The sequence below is a fragment of the Hemicordylus capensis genome, chromosome 2 (assembly GCF_027244095.1).
Source record: "Hemicordylus capensis ecotype Gifberg chromosome 2, rHemCap1.1.pri, whole genome shotgun sequence".
NCBI classification, from domain to species: domain Eukaryota; kingdom Metazoa; phylum Chordata; class Lepidosauria; order Squamata; family Cordylidae; genus Hemicordylus; species Hemicordylus capensis.
In genome coordinates this window covers 399,647,916-399,665,357 of record NC_069658.1, presented here as the reverse complement: position 1 = coordinate 399,665,357, position 17,442 = coordinate 399,647,916, and the positions used below count along the sequence as shown (strand labels likewise).

The 17,442-nt window shown below is 47.5% G+C and overlaps 1 long non-coding RNA gene across 1 annotated transcript in view; it reads right to left on the bottom strand.

The window, feature by feature from the left end:
- Positions 1–2,591: 2,591 nt before the first annotated feature.
- LOC128345047 (uncharacterized) overlaps positions 2,592–17,442 on the bottom strand; it is a 60,387-nt gene continuing 45,536 nt past the window's right edge. The window contains exons 2-3 of the long non-coding RNA XR_008316234.1: positions 11,744–11,960; positions 2,592–3,729 (exon numbers count right to left, since the gene is read on the bottom strand). This is a non-coding gene — a long non-coding RNA (uncharacterized LOC128345047). The remainder of the gene's footprint in view (positions 3,730–11,743; positions 11,961–17,442) is intronic.

Sequence of the window (17,442 nt, the reverse complement as noted above, 5' to 3'; positions counted from 1 at the left end):
TCTCTTCAACCAAGCTTTTTCAGCTTTTTAAAACTTGTTTTTAAATTATTTTGGCTTTATAAAGTTTTAATTGTTAATTATTTTATGCAGCTTGGAAGGGCGGTATAAATTTTTTAATAATAAATAAATAAATAAATAAATAAATAAATAAATAGAATTTGAAATAACAAACTCTGGAGATGAGCTGGTTATCCCCTGTTCTGGAACTCCAAAATATACTACCTATGAGCATGGCAGTTCCATTAACTAGCATGGCTAACTGTTATTCATAAAACAATCCTCTGCTTGTTTGCTTTTTCTGCAATAGCTGATGAGAATAGTTTTATCTAGAACACCATTTTTGTTACTCAGGAATATTGCCACTGTCCTACATCCTGCCAATGCCTCTGAGGATTAAAAATGAGATTAAACACATGAGGGAGTTATACTTTATTTCATATATATACTAAAAATGAAGGGAAAGGATCAGGAACCTAAGTCCTACTAACTGTATTTGCCTACATATAGACAACCCACACTCTCCGATCTTTCTTAACATGGTGACCAGAATCCTAAGAGCTATGGCTCTTAGGCTCATGCAAGAGCTTTTTGCCCAATGAAATCTGTTACATTTCCCCCCTTCAACAGCTGATACCATGCTGTATTACAAACTGCTTTTGAAATCATATTCAGTTTCAAAAGCAATTTGCTATGTAGCATGCAGGATGATGTTTCAAGAAAACAAGTCTGAAGCCTTCTTGGGTTCACAGAACTGTTTCCACAGTTTCTTCGATCTTGGCTATTGCCTAGAAAGAGCATAGGATTCTTCCGGGTTTTCTGTCAATTAGGTGAACTCCTCCTATTGAAGGAAATTCCCATCAAATGCCTTATCTGGGCACTGCACCACTTCTCTTGATTGCAAGACAAGGAGGAAATGTCATGGTATTTGCATAATTTGCAAAAAGAAAAGGGAACTAGCAGCTGGGAAATGTAATGCAGGGACAGTAGAACAGAGCATCTGCTTCCCTGTTTGAGCAGACTCCAAGCAGTTTCAACAGGGCAGTGAGTGCTATGTGGCCACAACATTAAGGAAATTACAGCCAATGTTCACCCTTATTCTAGGTTCATGGACATTTTCCTGACATGGCTGATATTTCAGGGAAATGTTATCATTAGGATTCCCCACACAAAGGCACACACCCACTCACGAAAGCTGGTTCATACTATAGTAAGGAATGAGAAGCACTGTCATACAATTAAAACAAAAAACACCAGATATTTCCCAGAAGTTCAAGTTCCTTAAAATGCCCCAGTGTCTCTGAGAGTACCCACACACCAAGCAAATGGAGTCAAGCAGCTCTTGTCATGGGGGAGTTAGAGGACATGCACATTTTCTGGGAACAAGGGGTTTGGATACCAGACTAAATTAGTATCTAGCAACTACAAAGTGCTTTCTAAGTGGACTTGAGTGTTCAGAGTGCTTCACAAAAATTATGTGAGTAATCCTTACAACCACCCTATAAGATTCAGTATTATTATCTGCCGATTGGGAGGGAGGGTGCTGATGTGCTGCCATATGAAAAAGAGGTGGTAATTTTGTTAATGGTCATAAATGGTAATAAAGGACTTGACTTGACAAGAGGAGAGGTCTCCTGTACTTTTAATAGCTGCCCAGAAGAGGGAATTTCAGCAGGTGTGGCTTCCTCTGCAGGACATGCTCCTGCTGAAATTCCCTCTTCTGTGCATCCGTTAAAGGTACAGGAGACCTCTCTCATATGGTAGACTTAGCCAATGCTGAGAGATGAAGTCAAATGAGGCATGATACCATGTGACTCCCTTGGTCCAATATAAACAGATACTTTTCATCAAAAGGGTAAATGAGGGGAGATTAAGCTTCCTCACAGATGAGGGGAGATTAAGCTTCCTCCATCTTACCCCTCCTATTCCTGACTTCGGGTTCTATTTTTCTCAGGCCAGTTCACTTTGTGTGTCAGGACCAAGTGGGGAGAAAAGTGCCTGAAGGCCAGATCAGACTATTATGTCCACCAGACCCTCTGCATCACATGGGGGAGATGTGTGCAGGCCCCCACCTGACATGGTGGCCCCCATCACACAATTGCATGCATAGTAATTCATGCAAACTGCCCTTCAATGTACTATTTGTTTTGTGTGTTGATTATGCTGCTGTGGGATGGTGTGTTGGATGGCGAGAAGATGTACATACACAAACTCCTCCCTCATATGATGCAGAGGCGCCTTCCGAATTGGCCCTGAAGCAATAGAGCACAATGAGGTAAGGTAAGGAAATGTTTCACTCTTTATGGTGAATGGGGTAGACACAAGGGTGTAGCTATAACTGAGCAGATGGGTTCAAAGACCCGGCAGGGGCCAGCTCCTGAGGGCCCCCCAGATCCACCCTCCCTATTTTCTTCATTATCTCCCTCACTCCAAGGGGCCACTGGGGAGAGAGGTGAACATGGGCCCCCTCTCCCCTAGCTACACCCCTGGGTAGAAACACTAATAAAAACAACATGGCTGCCCCCATCTGGCCAAGAGTGGTTTCCCTAAAGCCACCTAGTGAGTTTATGACAAAAGCAAGATTTAAACCCAGGACTTCCTGGTTCAGAGCTCATTCTGTTAATTGCTATGTTACAATAACTCACTAAAGTGTGTTTAAATTTAAATTTTTCTCCTGTTGTTTTTGTGAATAAGAGCCACTGCTCATTTGCCTAGGTTTAGTCATCTATAGAACTACAAAGATACCAATGAATAACATGGAGACTGTGTTAAAAAAAAACATGCACATACAGTCAATATTCTAAAATAAAAGCCCAGGCAGGCTACTTGCCAGGTAGCTTTCATTTCTCTAAATTTCATAAAATGATACAACCTTTATGTTGGGGCACACAAATATATTCCACAACATCCCTGCTTCTGATCATACTAGGTAAAACATTCTAATTCTGGGCAGATTCCAAATAAAGTAAGAATTCCTCACCCTCAGCCTATCCTGCAGATTGCTGTCCCTTCCTTTCATTTAGGTTTGCTTATTTTCTTAACACATCATCCACCTCGGCATAACAGAAGCATAACTCCCCTTGGTCTACTGAGGGCGGTTTTGGGATACAGTTAGAATGGAAAGAAAGAAGCCATCACTGGTATTCTCCTTTGACTCATCAGGAACCACAGAGTAACTTTCCAAGTCCATAGTACAGGAGCCAAGAGCAGCATTTGCTGATGGGCAGACATTTGGAGTCCTCCTTCACTGATGCTTGACCTTGTGTGCCCTTTTGAAGTTGCCTACACTACACCTAGTTACAAGCACATATTAGCAAGCAATTTCAAGAGCAGGAATGCCATTCTAATGGAAGGTCTCAAGAAGCTCCTGAGGAAGGTTCCAGAATCTCCCTCCAACCACCCAGGAGAAGGAAATTTGGCTAGGAGCCACTGAAAATGGAGACAGTTGAACAAACAGCAGATTAGAATGGTTTTTCTGCCAGTTCCATAGCCTCTCTCTACAGCTTAGTTCTGACAGTATGACATCCAGACGTATCACCAGCCTCTGAAGGGGGTGGAATCCACCAGTCTTTGACCGTGATGTCACTCCTTCCCTTCTCCCCCTCTTTCATGCAGAACTACTGCTTCCTCAACTGACTGAGCAGATGTTTAGAATGGTGCAGGCAGTAACCGGTTCTCTTGGTTTCCACGGCAACCAAGTAAATTTCTATCCTGAGAAGCAGCCTCGGGAAGCTGGTTGGAAAAACACACACGCATGCACACACACGCACATACAAAAAGTCTTGGCATTTTGGATCGCCATTTTAAACAAAAGCTAGTTTCTGTGGCAACAAGAGCTGCAAGCATGTAATCCCCCCCGCCTTTCCCGTTTCCTTCCAAAATTGAGGACGCAGCCAAGAAAGGAAGTAATAACAGCTCAGCTTCCTGGCAGGGGACACGGCTACTCATACAAGCTGAAGTGCCAAAACATTTACGCTTGGCCCAGATCCTTGGGCCTAGTAAATATTAGGAGATGCCAAAGGATACTGGATTGAAAAGCACCAGGGCAATTGGGCTGGGGCATAGGTAGAAACAAGGTCTTTTCAGGGCAAACACCCTGTAGAACGGGAGTTCTCTTAATGCAAAGCTGCACCTAAGGCATACTCAGTCCGAATGTCCTTATTTACTAGGGCAAGTCTCTATTGTCTGATACTATTCCTGGTGAAACTCTGTGCTTTTTTGCCTTTTGAGGGTGCCCTTTAACATTTTTTGTTGGTTGCACATAATTGTTTCAGTCCCCTTCCCTGCAGTTCTAAATGGATGAATAAACTCTTATGCAAATCTATGTAAATACATGCACAGGATCACAGAAAGCAAGTGCACTGCTCCCCTTCTACACCACTCACTATTACCTATGAAGACAGTAGGCTAGTTCACAGGATGATAAACAGGTTTCCAGCTGCTGAATGGAAAAGCCCTTGGAAAAGCACTTGTACTTGGCTGGCACTTAGCAGATGATCATTGTCAGCACCTCCTACCATGTTTTTTACTTGCACACAAGCAGAAAATGGGAGTGTGCACAGCTTCCCAACTAGGGTAGGACTCTTCTTCCACCCTATTTATCATCGTGTGAACTAGCCTATTAAATGTTGCAGAATGTGTTTATGATACAGCTATTGTACTATATCAGTACAGCCAGATCTATTGTTCCATTAAACATTCTATCACTTATTCTTATGTATTATTTATATAGTGCCACCATATAAAAGGAAAAGAATTAGAAGACATATCATAAAAAGTTAAGTTGAAAGATAAAAGGGAAGCAACTGTGGAATAAAGGAAAAGGAAAGGTTGTGGTGTTGACTCCTGGCGACCTCAGAGCCATGTGGTTTTCTTGGTAGAGTACATAAGGGGTTTACCATTGCCATTTCCTGCACAGTATGAGATGATGCCTTTCAGCACCTTCCGATATAGGAGTTTCCCATATTCTGGGAAGCACACCAGCAGGGATTCGAACCAACATCCTCCTGCTCTCTAGGCAGGTTGCTTCCCCACTGTGCCATTAGGTGGCTGCGGAATAAAGAGTCCTTAGCAAATGTCAGACTTCAAAGTCATAGGAAGACACAGAGGCCTCATTTGGACATTGCACAAAACCAGAGTTACATGTGGCTGGGGTTCGTGTAACTTCGGTCGCATTCAGACATAACGGCTAATCGCAATTAAAAGTGGCTGAGGTTCCAATTCTTAACCCCAATTTGCACCACAGACGTTCTCCAAACCACAGCCAGCCAAACTCGGGTTGTAGGAGAGGGCAGCCCCTCCCTACTACCCGACCTCCAAGCACGATCCCAGACTGCTCTGCAGCCAGACTGTGGACAAAGCATCACCGTGTCAGTGGCCTGGCCACGATCTCCAGGTTGGGGGGAGTGCTGCGCATGATCATGCATTTTCAGAGCACTCCACCCATCCCCTGCAGAGAAAGGGCATTCAGAGTCCTTTAAATGCCCTGCAGTGCCAGTGCTTTTTCTGTCAGCCATGGCACTGCTGCCGCCCCAAGTTGCCCCGCACCCCAAAAGCACCACACAAACACAAATCCTTGGGTGGTTTGGGGGCCTGGGGGAAGATGGAATTCTGCTTTCATTGCAAGAGGGGGGCAATCCATATTTGCTGGTATGGGATATGCAGATGGGGGAGGGCAAAGGATGTTGGGGGCGGGGTCTGTCCCACCATGAACAGGAAAGATATCACAAGGGGAGACCCTGGCAGCGCAGTCCAGGCAGATCCGTCACAAACTCTCTTCAAGCAGCTTTCTGCCCAGTGGGCTATCACTCCCATGAGAAGGCCTGTCTGATATGGCTGTTCATTACTCACCAACAGCTGATCCCCACCCATGGGCTGTGAGCTCACAAGTTGTTCAGCTGCCCACTTAACCACCAATGAACCCAAGGGCCCCCAGCTATAATGGGCCCCCAAACTTTCTCTGTTAAAGAATAGAAAGGATTCTCCGCTACCTCTCCACAAAGCCCTCAGAAGCCTTGCATGCACCCCAGAGGAGATCCTCACACCCCATGTGCCATAGCCTGGTTGCATGCATGGCCGTCGAGTGGGTCAACAGGACTGTGCATTTACACAATTTTTAAAATCCCAGGTCCGTTCAGTCTGTGTGCCATATGCAAATGAGTGGGCACAGGGAATGGTGGAAGAGGGCACTTTCCTCTTCTCCCCCAGCCCCGGGGCAGCAGAGTCAACTGCAGGTACTGCAGGCAGGCAAGGGTGCACCTGTGCACAAGTGCACACGGCCAGGCAGGGGACTTGTTTCTGTGGCACCAGGGCTGCCCTCCCCCTGGGATCAGGAACGCAGTCTCCTGTGATAACCTGCCCATCGCTTCCCCACACACAGCAACACAGCACAGCTCTACTTAGAGCACCCATGGCCCGACACTCTCCTGAGCGGGTGTTGTCCACATGGGCTTTGGTGCCTGCCATTGTCCCAGAGGAAGTATCGCTCAAAAAACTGCAGTGATTCTGATCCTGCTGGACCTGCTCATGATTAAGCCTGGGTTGTAAATTGCCCCCCACCCCCAGAGGAAGCGGTTGGGCCCCACTTCTCCACCTTTTATTTGTAAAAAGAAGAAGAAGAAGAACAGATTCCCCTAAAGCCCCCTCTTTCCCTGGGCACACTTTTGCATGCACCCAGTGGACACTCCATGCATCATTGCCCAGAGGGGAGGGGAGGGTGAGGGGGAGGCATTGGGACTGACTTTTACACCCAGTTATGATCCTGGGTCCCGCTCCATCTGTGCTCCGTATGCAGATCTGCATGTGTTGGGAATCGCAGGAGAGGAGAGCCACTATTCTCTGGCCACGCCAGGACAGGCTGCCGCACGGATCCTTAAACCCATTCAAAATCGCCAGGTAGAGCGTGGCACCATATGCAGATCTCCAGGCAGGTGGATTCCCGGGAGTAGAGAGCCCTGGTTTCCTATTGCCCTAGGACTGCTGTGTCTCCCATGGGGGAGGTGGGCAGGTGCACATCTCCACATGGGCAGGTGGGCTGGCAAGGGGCACATTTGTGCAGCAGCCTGGCCACGGTCCCCAAAACATGGAAAGCTGTCTTTGGGAGACCGCTCCCGACAGCTGCCATCCAAAAAGCAACCTTGCTTTATTTAGAGCCCCTGTGACCTGCTATTATTATTATTATTATTTCTTGTTTCCACAGTCAGACAGGTGTTATTGACTGGTTTGTTTTATCCAGACATTGAGTCCTTCCCAAGGACCTGGGATGATGATGATGATGATGATGATGATGATGATGATGATGATGATTTATTCTATACCACCCTTCCAAAAATGGCTCAGGGCGGTTTACACAGAGAAATAATAAATAAATAAGATGGATCCCTGTCCCCAAAGGGCTCACAATCTAAAAAGAAACATAAGATAGACACCAGCAACAGTCACTGGAAGTACTGTGCTGGGGGCGGATAGGGCTAGTTACTCTCCCCCTGCTAAATAAAGAGAATCACCACGTTAAAAGGTGCCTCTTTGCCAAGTTATCAGGGGATACTCTCATGAGAAGGCTGTTTGTGGGAGAAGGGAGTATTTTGCCATCAGGCACCAGTAGAGTTCTCGCTCGGCAGTTCTCTCCCCTCCCCTCTGATGGTTCTTCTCATGTGGGTGTGTCTGTGGCTGTCCCGGTGGCCTGGCACTCTCTTGAGCCGTGGTTTTTGGCACAGGCTCAGATGGAGGTGCATTGCCAATCCAATGGCTTGGCCCTACTCATGAGTAAGCCTTGTGGGCATGAGCCCCGCAAAAGGGGAAGGGGCTGGGCCCCCCTTCCCCAACCTATGTGTGAAAAAGTAGAACTTTGCTGCTCCTGAATCCCTGCTTGTGGCAAACCCCTCAAAGGCAGACATGAGCCCCCCCCAAAAAAAAATTTGCTTCCCTGCCAAAGAGGGGGATGCCCTGCACATGCTGGCTATCCCTACCATGAGGGGGGTATTTGCCAGGCCATACCCGCTGGCATGGACAGTGAGGGCTCAGGGCTCAGGCATGGACTTTTAAACCTGTTCAGAGTTCCCAGGCTGGACATGACATGGCATCGTATGCAGATCTCCCGGCACATGGATTCCCAGGAGCAGAGCCCCCGCAGTTTCCAGCTGGCTGGGGACGGTGGGCTTGCCCTTCAGGGAAGTGGGCAGTGGTGCACATCCCCACATGGGATGTGCAGGCTGGCAGGGCGCAGGGTTTGACAGCAGCTTGGCGGCAGTCACTGGGACAACACTCACCCAAGTGCCGTCCCTGGAGCTTTCCTGCACAGACCATCCTCCCTCGCTCCCCTTAGTCTGCCATTCATGTAAGAAAGCCTTCCGTGGGGTCATGGACTAGGTCTCCAGCATGATAATGCTGAGAGCCAGCGTGGTGTAGTGGTTAGAGTGCTGGACTAGGACCGGGGAGACCTGAGCTCAAATCCCCATTCAGCCACGAAAACTAGCTGGGTGACTCTGGGCCAGTCACTTCTCTCTCAGCCTAACCTACTTCACAGGGTTGTTGTGAAAGAGAAACTCAAGGATGTAGTACACCGCTCTGGGCTCCTTGGAGGAAGAGCGGGATATAAATGTAAAAATAATAATAATAAAATAATAATAATAATGTCCAAGATGGGGCCTCACAGGCAGCCCTTCTCAGGAGCTAGACTTAGGGAGCAAATATCCCTACCCGGGGAAGAGGCTGGCCACCCCTTCCCCTTCCTATATATGAAAACAGTAGAACTTTGCTGCTCTGCCCTTTATTTCCACCTCCACCCCACATTTGCTCCCCTCCTGGCACCTTGACGGGGTGACCTGCTCATGTTGCCACTTTCAGCATTCGTGCTTGTAAGCAGACATGACTGTTGCTCCCTTCTTGGGGAGCAAAGCACTTAGTGACCCTTCTGCCACACCATGCCCTTGTCCTACTGTTTGCCCGGGGAGCAAGGGGCAGAGTGGGCATCGGGGCTGTCCCCGAGTGAGTGTGCAGCTTGACAGGCTGGCCAGTCAGGGATGGAGCGTAGCAGCTTCCCTGTAGCCTGGCAACTCCATAGCCACTTAGCTGACAGGAGGGGTGTGGCTGATTTTCTGAGAGGCTTCCAGTGAAAAGCACTGACAGCATGGAGCAGCCGAGTCCCTGGGTGGGTCTGCGCCACCGCATGTATGACTAGGCTTTGAAAATCAGTGCAAACCCGTGGTTATAGCTGTGTCAGCAGTTGGACATAACACCTCAGAAGCAAAACCTCATTTGTCTGTGGCGAACCTTAGAGATAACCAAAGGTTCAGATTAGTGTTTGGCAAGGCAAACTGGAATTAGGTTTCAGGCCATAACTGCAGTTTCACACATTCAGGCGTAATGGAGTTACAACTTCGGCCAGGTCTAACTGCGGTTAGCAATTAATTCTGAATGCGGCCTGTGCGTCCGAATGTGTTAAATTGCAGTTTGGACCCTAACTCAAACTGAGGGTTCAATCACCAAACTCCAATTTGAACCCTCCATTTAAAGTAAGGTTCGTTGCTCAGGCCTCTGGTTTGCACCTACCTCCGTTATGTCTGAATACAGAACTGGAGGCAGCCTTGCCTGGGTCCAGAGTGAAGGGAAGAAAGCTCCTCCCTTTCTCCATCCTGATTGGCTGCTGCGGCTGTCTATCAATCAAAGGAGGATTGAGTGAGCCCTCGAGCCCTCGAACCTTAACCCAGGCTCCGGGATTGTGGGTTTGCTGGTGCTCCATTCAGCTCCAGCAGACACAGTTGGGCACCTAGAGCACCCATCTCCTGAGGGAATCCCCTAATGCACCACACATATTGTGAAGTGCATTGTGGGATATCCTAAGATCAGGATGCTTCATCCCAGCCCCAGGGGCGTAGCTAGCCCGCTGGCAGCCCATGTGCGGCTGCGGCGGGTGCCCCGATAGCCCCGCCCCCACGTCTGATGTCAGAAGCAGCTTAACTGCTGAAGGGGCCATGCGGCTTCTTCGGCAGTTAGACAAAGGCTGGTGCTGCGTTCGCAGCGCAGCCCAGGAGCGGCTCTTCCCTGCGTTTAGCTCTCGAAGGGGCTGCGCGGCCCCCGCTCGGGAGCTAAACTCCCGCCCCCGTGTCTGACGTCAGACGCGGGGGGCGTGTCAGGGCTGCTAATGGCGGCTCCTGATTGGGCACGGCTCGGGTTCTTTGAACCTGTTTGCCCAGTTATAGCTATGCCCCTGCCCAGCCCCCAGAACTCTGTGCTGCACCATACAACATGAGTCATCTGGAAGTGTGATCCACGCTCCCAGCGACATTTCACCGATCGTCTGGGAGGGAAGGTGAGTTGGACCAGCCTTCCACTTCCGCCCACCCACCTTCCCACCCAATTGGTTGTGTGAATGGCCCCATAGTGAAACTTCAGTTGCAATGCTCCCCATAGAAAACACTGCCATTCATTCTAGGGTTCCATGCCACAATGCCTCCGAGTTCCCATGTCATTTATTCCACCTGTTCCCTCAGCAGTCTTGTAACAGCACACCAGGACTACATGTCATTGGCTCACAATGTGCACAACAGCTATGCCCCATGCATATTCAGTCTGTGGCAGCAAAGTGGTTGAAATATCACACAAAAATCAACCTGACTCCATAGTATCAGAAGACATAGGAGGAGGGTGGCCCCACTGGAAGCTCCAGATATTCAAGCTCTCTGCTAGAATTGTCTGTAGCAGTCAACTCAGAATGAGGAGAACATCTCCTTACCAATGCAACCATTTCCCATCCAGCTCCACAAACCAGCTCTGCTCTCTAAGGCATGTTGTATTCCTACCCAACTCCTTCAGGGCTCAGGCTCTCCAGCCTGGCCAGTTTCCAGGACAAGTTTGCTCTGATTCCATTTAGGTTGAGCAAGAAGTCCCTCCCTCTCAGTTGCCTATAGGGCAGAAAGAAGCCAGCAACAGGGGTGGAGCAGAAGCTGTGGCAGCACTTACACAACCTTTTGTGAGGCCTGCTTCCCGTCAGTCTGTACACAACTCTAACACACCCCAGTTTTATAACTGGCACGCGCACACCCATCATACATATACACACCCATAAATCCAGCATAGTATTGTAATTCAACTCACTCAGTTCTCAAATTACTACTGTACTTTGGAGTGAGATAAGTAAATTACATTTCTATTCCTAAGTGGCTTTTTGTTTACTATTATCCAAACATGCTAGAGGAAAGAAGCCAACAAGAAGAGTCATTTCTCCTTCACACTTCTATCAAGTACATTGTGTATTATTGCTTACATAGCACTTTTTTAATATGCAAACTGCACAGCAGGAAATGACTTGCCTAGCAAGCATGAGGTTGCCAGTTCGAATCCCCGCTGGTACCTATAACAGGCAGCAGCGATATAGGAAGATGCTGAAATGCTTCATCTCACACTGCGCAGGAGGAGGCAATGGTAAACCCCTCCTGTATTCTACCAAAGACAATCACATAGGACTCTGTGGTCACCAAGAGTTGACACCGACTTGACGGCACACTTTACCTTACCTAGTGTCTGGTTTGGGTGGCCTTCACATTACAAACATGAAGTATGAATTGGCCCTGAAGCCATGCCACACAGATACCTATTTCAGTCACAAACAATGGAGAATTTTTGTTCTGAGCCAGCAAAGACACAGCTGCGAACAAGTATCCCACTTACTAGTTAAAGCACACCAGTTTTAACAGTCTACAGAATTATACAGATCATACCTGATCCAGATGCCTTTGGCTTCACTTACCTGTGAATTACCTGGATGGATTCTTGTAAATAGCTGTTCAGTCTGAGATTTGCACCTATAACTTTGAACTTGCATTTTTGTTGACTAGTTGGGGTTCCTTCAAACTCCACAGTCGTACAAATACTTAGGTATTTTGTAGTGTGTGTCCTGTACAATTGGCCAATCAACATAGCTCTTTACAGCATAGCAGAAGAGAGGATCATTGTGGACATGGCTGCTGTTAAAAAAAATTGTTATTATTAAATTTCTATACCGCCTTTCATTAAAACAATCTCAATACTGCCTAGTATTTGGTGTGTGGATGAGTCCAGGCAGATGTCAGTTCACTTTCCCCTTTGTACAATAGGCTTCCCTAGCTCAGCATCCCTGAAATGCTGTGCAATTTCAACCCAATCCATTTTTTAACTTACAAGTGACATTCAGGGCTTAATATGTGGCCGGGATGAGGCTAGCTAGAACCCAGCCCTGGCATCATCCAGAACATGTGATATAAAAACAAATGGGAAATGCTCCTGAGCAAGTGCAGAGTACATTTCCCTCACCCTTGAGTAACTACAGAGTCCTCATACACCATATATTTGAAGGAAGGCTTCTACACCACAGGGGGAGTATTTTCCTATGATTGAAGCACTAGTAACATCCCTATAGCAACAAGCATCCCAGACTTGCTAGGCCCTTGCAAAGATACTTACGTGTGTGTGTGTGTGTGTGTGTGTGTGTGTGTTTATGTGTACATGTGTATATAGAAAGCAGGTGGGAGCAAGAGGACAGGCATGTTAGACATGGTGAGTCACACAAACATGCAAGCAAACACACCCTGTCTTTTTACCCGTGTCTTTGTTGTTGAATCTGTACTGGGAATCCAGCTGAGCATTGTGACTAATTTGTTCTTCAAACAAAGTTTGTGTAAGCCTCTCCAAGGGAGATTGGCGGTGTAATGGTGTGTGTGTGGGGGTGGGGGGGACTGAATCACAGGCACAGGCTAGCAAATTATGTTGGACAGAGAAAGGAAAAGATAGCAGGCGCCTGCCAGGGGCATGATTGTGGCATACTGCATTGGAGCCTGTGGTGAGTGCCAGATGCGTCATGGGAGAGACTGTTCAACTAATAAGGCCCAGGCTGAGCTTCCCCTCATGCCTCACTGCTATTGGCAAGATCCATGGAGTCTCCCCTCTCCCACAGCATATTGATGTGGATTCTTGTCACTACCTATCCTATGACTGTGCATCACAGCCAATGGCGGAGACCAATGTTGTTGGCCCTATATGAAGAACGGAGAGGAGAGCTGGTCTTGTGGTAGCAAGCATGACTTGTCCCCTGGTTCCACCCAGACTTTCACCTTGGTTGCATATGAATGGGAGACTTGATGTGTGGGCACTGTAAGATATGCCCCTTAAGGGATGGAGCCGCTCAGGGAAGAACACCTAGGTTCCAAGTTCCTTCCCGGGCATGTCCAAGATAGGGCTGAGAGAGATTCCTGCCTGCAACCTTGGAGAAGCTGCTGCCAGTCTGGGTAGACAATACTGAGCTAGATAGACCAATGGTCTGACTCAGTATATGGCAGCTTCCTGTGTTCCTATGTTCCTAACAGCAAGGAGTTCATTTACATCTGACCCGAAAGCAGTGATTGGGCTCCCTATCTCAAGCATTGCAGGTCAAGAATCTATACACAGGTGTTGTACATCAAGTCACTCAAGAAATGTGAATTTCCCACCACCCAAAACTGAAATAATAGGCTGCACAATCCTCCTCCCCTTTTGAGCTGCTCTGCTCAAAATCCTCCTCCCCTTTTGAGTTGGTCTGCTCCAAGAAGAATAGCAGCAACCCATTCCCAGCAATATTGTAGGAAGCCCACTTCTTGGAACTTTCCCATCAAAGACAATGGCCTGGTTCACACAGTCATCAAAATCAGAGAAGGAAGCAGGCTACCCTGGCTGCATTCTTGTGTGAATCACAAAAATCCCTCCCGCCCAGGTTGCTCAAGGCAAGGTAACCCAGCTTTCCTGCCCCACTCTTAATCAAGGTAGGGGGAGACGAGAGCTCTCGTACCTTGATTCTCTGATCATGTGAACCCACTCATCTCTTCTATTCAGCCACCAGGACAGAACAGGCATGAAAAAAAATAGAGAGCTGTGGCTACTGGGATTGCTATCCATGGACACGCCACTCTGCAAAGCATACTCTATGATCCTGGAGCTGGAGCAGCTTCAGCAGGTCTAGATCTGCCCCCTGTTCCTTCATGGCAAATTAGAGAGCAGTTGCTTATGTCATGAAGCTTTCCAGTCTGCTGGCAGACAAAAGATGCTGGAAAAGCCTAGAAGGCCTCTGTAGGTGGAGATTATGGAGCCTTTTCCAGGCCCACTATGCCTGTTCCCCTCCAAAAGAAGTAGAAGGTCTTGGGGGACTTTCAGCTCCCAGTTCCAACAACAGATGCCGTGGCTTGATCATGTTTCCTGCATTTGCTGACCCAAACAGAGGTTCTGATGTGCTGCTAATGGGGTAGGAGCTATCTAACCCTCCAACCCACCAACCCTCCAACCCACCCCCAAATGGTCATGTGAATAGGCCAGATAAGAAAAGATTATGCAAGGCCATTACAACAGTAGCCCCATTTCTGTAGAATGGGCTTCCTACAGAGTTACTTAAGTGCATCTCACTACTGACTTAGCTGATAGGTGATTTCAGTTATTTAGTATTTGTAATGTTATTTTGTTGTTGTAAGCTGCCTCTAACATTGCAGATGAAGTAAACTATACTTCTGCTCCACAAGTGGTTTCTGTCCTCCCTGAATTCACCTGACACCTGTGTTACAGTTAGGTAGGTGCAGTACAGCTCCAGTCAGACTCTACACCTGATGCTATCCCTAAAGTGGTTTGTGTCCAGTAAGTGCTGAGCACCTGGAGCCAAAAGAAGGAACCATTCAGGGCTCCCCACCAGATCACTTCTCCAAGTAAGTGAAAATAATGTTAAGTTTACTGCTATGTAACTCTGGTCCAGAATTCACAGTATAATATTCTGCCCTCTTAACATCATGGTAGGTAGCCTTTCTAGAATGGAAAGCGGTGCTCTCATTTTTCACTTTTAAAAAAGCTTCAGAAGTGATGAACACCTCCATGCTGACATTTGGGGGAGACTGGGAGAAGTTTTCAAAGAGCCAAGTTTTGTTAAAAAAACAAAAACAAAAACCCAAAAGGTATATGAAATGGTGGGGTACTGCTGCAGGAAAGGATATCATCTTGCAAGTATTCTGTGAAGTCGTTCTCATGACCAGATCTACTTGGGCGAGAACAGCCTTACCTGGGTAGAGCGGTCGTGAGAACGGCTGGGATCACTCTCGATCCCAGCGATCCTCAACTGGGTAGCCTGGGTTTTGTACCCAGGCTAAAAGTAAGGTAGAAGGGTTCACACGCACCCTCCTATCCTACTCCCTGGTCATGTGGGCAACTGGGCTGCCAGCAGCTCCTCCCTGGCTGCCAGCAGCCATTTTAATCATAGAGGCTGGGGGAAGGAGCAACCTGGAGGAGCACTACTGAAGGAGCACTACTCACACAATGCATTGTGGTATTCCTGGAGGCCAGGCTTTGTTCCCCCAACCTCCAGATTACCGCACCACTCACCGCAGGGGTGATTTTGTGGGCGCGTGAGTGGCGTGGAACTGGAGGTCGTGTGGGGGAAGGAAGGAATTACCTTGCCTTCCCCCGCCCTCCCCAGCCCCACCTGAAGCAGTCATGTGAACAACCTTTCTATTTTTCCCCCTTTACCTGAGTGCTGCTTGAGTGTTATAATGCGGGAGCACTCACAAATGTTGAGCAAAAGCAAGACAACTGACCATTAAAAACTTAAAAGCAGTTATAAATTTCAATAAAAGAGCCACACAATCAACTAGTAGTAATTACAGCCCATTAAATACTATTAACAACAAAATAGCAGAAAAATAACAGCCCACACAATTAAAACATCAATCTGCCTCACCTACTAAATGCCTGATAAAATTCTTTAAAATGTTTTAACTAATTTTCAGAAAGTAAGGACAAAGCAGGCCGGGTTGACTACGAAGGGCATCCCAAAGAGAGGTGGCCACTGTTGAGAAAGCCTTTCTTCTTCTCCCTTCCAAGCTTACCTCAAAGAGAGGACTTGGGGCACCCTCTTCTGAAGATCTCACTGTATGGGGAGGGCAGCAAGGGAGCAAATGTTTCCTTGGCATTATTTATATTTATTTATTTGATTTTTATACCGCCCTTCCAAAATGGCTCAGGGTGGTTTACAATTAAAACAAACCACTACAACAGTAAAGAGCTAAAACAAATTAAAAACAATGTAACAACAATTAACAATTTAAAAACATTTTAAAACAACAATTAAACAATTACAGTGAATTAAAAGCCCCAAAATCAGGTTAGAATATTAAAACTGATTTAAAAACCCTGGAAAACCAGGCCAAACAAATACATTTTAAGGGCTCTCCTGAAGGCTAATAGAGAATTCAAATTGCGGATTTCTGCAGGGAGCGCATTCCACAGCCCCGGAGCAGCTATAGAGAAGGCCCACCTCTGAGTCGCCACCAGATGAGCTGGTGGGAACTGGAGACGAACTTCCTCAGATGAGCTTAACGTGCGGTGGGGATCACGCAGAAGAAGGCGCTCTCTAAGGTAACTCGGGCCTAAGCGGTTCAGGGCTTTAAAGGTAATAACCAGCACTTTGTATTTTGCCAGGAAACATATCGGCAGCCAGTACAATTGTTTCAAAATAGGCGTAATATGGTATCTCCGGGTTACCCCAGAGACCAATCTGGCTGCCGCATTCTGAACTAATTGAAGTTTCCGAACTACGTACAAAGGCACCCCCACGTAGAGTGCATTGCAATAGTCAAGCCGGGAGGTCACAAGCTGGTGCACCACTGTTTTGAGGTCATCATCCTCAAGGAATGGGCGCAGATGTCGAATCAGCCGAAGCTGATAGAAAGCACTCCTGACCATGGCCTCCACCTGAGAAACCAGTGTGAGGCCTGGGTCCAGGAGTACTCCCAAGCTGCACACCTGCTCCTTCTGGGGGAGTGTAACCCCATCCAGCACAGGAAGATCTAACTCCCCCCTCAGATTCTGAGCCCCCACAATGAGCACCTCCATCTTGCTTGGATTCAGCTTCAATTTGTTATCCCTCATCCAGCCCATTACTGCCTGTAGGCAGGCATTTAGAGAATGAGTGCCATTTCCTGAAGAAGGAAGGGAGAAGTAGATTTGGGTGTCATCAGCATACTGATAACACCCAGCACCAAAACTCCTGATGACCTCACCCAGCGGTTTCATGTAGATATTGAAAAGCATTGGTGACAGAATGGAGCTCTGAAGGACTCCATATAACAGCTCCTGCTTTGAGGAGCAACTGTCACCAAGCTCCACCATCTGGGATCTACCTGAGAGATAGGAACGGAACCAGTGCAGAACAGTGCCCCCTATTCCCAACTCCCCCAGGCAACCCAGAAGGATACCATGGTCGGTGGTATCAAATGCTGCTGAGAGATCCAAGAGGACCAACAGAGTCACACTTCCTCTGTCAACTCCCCAGTAAAGGTCATCCATCAGGCAGACCAAGGCTGTCTCAACGCCATAGCCCGTTCTAAAGCCAGTTTGAAATGGGTCTAGATAATCAGTTTCCTCCAAAACCGCCTAGAGCTGGTTAGCCACCACCCCCTCGATTAC